This window comes from Tenrec ecaudatus, chromosome 2 (genome assembly GCF_050624435.1).
Source record: "Tenrec ecaudatus isolate mTenEca1 chromosome 2, mTenEca1.hap1, whole genome shotgun sequence".
NCBI lineage: Eukaryota > Metazoa > Chordata > Mammalia > Afrosoricida > Tenrecidae > Tenrec > Tenrec ecaudatus.
In genome coordinates, this window is record NC_134531.1 from 209,040,720 (window position 1) to 209,042,304 (window position 1,585).

General features: G+C 54.9%; 1 pseudogene; it reads left to right on the forward strand.

Annotated features, from left to right (window-relative positions):
- The first annotated feature begins 326 nt into the window (after window positions 1–326).
- On the forward strand, window positions 327–1,210 carry LOC142440481 (RNA-binding motif protein, X chromosome-like; annotated as a pseudogene).
- Window positions 1,211–1,585: the final 375 nt, after the last annotated feature.

A 1,585-nucleotide genomic window follows, 5' to 3' on the forward strand; every position in this document is an offset into this window, starting at 1 on the left:
ACACGCGCACACGCCTTAGCAGCTGGTCATCTCTCTCACAGGCTCTCCCCAGAGAAGTGCCAGTGTTTCCTTTATCTTCTCAGGAATTGTGACATCGTTTGTTACCACAAGGTCGGCAGTACAAGCATGCAAGCTGTTCCAAGCGAGGCTTTCTGCTCTCAAAAAGATCTAGAACCTCCTCCTTGCTCAGGACTGCTCCACCTTCCCTCTCCCCCTCTCGGGCCCAGTAGCCGGGTCCCACACTGAGTAGCTACAAAGTACCTGTCCGCAGGCTCACAGGGGCTTGGAATGCTGATCACCTGGTTCAAATTCAACACTGGAGGGAAATGATTGAAGTTGATTGACCTGGAAAGCTCTTCCTTAGCGAGCTCAATGCAGAAACCCATGAGAAAACCCTTGGCATGGTATTTGGAAAATATGGATTTTGCGGAAGTGTTCCTAATGGAAGGTAGAGAAGCCAATCCAGAGGGTTTGCTTTGTTGCATCTGAGAGCCCAGCGAAAGACGCAGCCTGAGATAGGAATGGAAAGCCATTCGATGGAAAAGCCACCCAGGTCCAACAAGCCACTGTGGTCAGCATTTGAAAGTGGTAGACGCGGACCCTCATCGTGTCCTGGAAGCAGAGGCCCCTGTGAGGTCGAGGCGGAAGAGGAGGCAGTGGAGGAACCAGGGGACTCCCTTCATGTGGAGCGGGGTGGAGCGGGGGGCATATGGATGATGGTGGCTATTCCATGAGTCCTCCCAGGGGATCACTTCCAGGATGAAGAGGACGTCAAGGGCTGCTCTGTCCGTCCTCAGAGATCCGCTCCTTCAGGCCCAGTGCGCAGCGGCAGTGGATTGAAGGTGAGGAAGAGCCTCTGAATCACATGGAAGAAATGGTTGGGGGGCCACCACGAAGGCCCCCTGCCCTCCCACAGACATGCTGCATTTGTCCCCCAGAGGTGACGGATATTCCACTAAAGACAGTCATTCGAGCAGAGTTCTCGTGGTACAAGAGATTACACACTACCACCCAGAAATGGTACCTATGGCGGCGACGGCCATCCCGTTCTCCTGATGCCCCTCCGGGCAGAGGCGGTAGGGACAGAGTTGGCTGTGGTCATGGTCGGGACGAGCCAGACCATCCGAGTGGAGGCCCCGGCACAGAGTCCTGTGAGAGCCGCGGTCACTCACCCAGTGCTACACCTCCAAGAGGGCCCCGCCCCACCTGAGATGATTAGAGCCCCCAAAGCGACCTCTCCTCGAGTGGTCGTGATCGGTGGGCAGACAAAAAAGAGGGCTTCAAATGATAACCCCCCGCCCTCCTAGAGCAGCTCAAGCCGTGGAGCACCACGAGGTGGTGGTCTCGGGCGAAGCCCATCTGATAGAGGGGAGGCAGATGCAGATACTTAAAAGCAAACAGAACGTTGGACCAAAAGCCCCATTCAAAGAATCAAAACTGGAAACTATTCTGGAAGAACTACCCAAGGACTGTAAAGGACAGACGGTATGACTGCAACTTTGCTTCCTGTTGGAAGCTCGGCTCCAGACTTTTTATGCTGTGAGGCAGGAGTGGGAGCGGTTTAATCTGAGTTGACGGCGCTGCT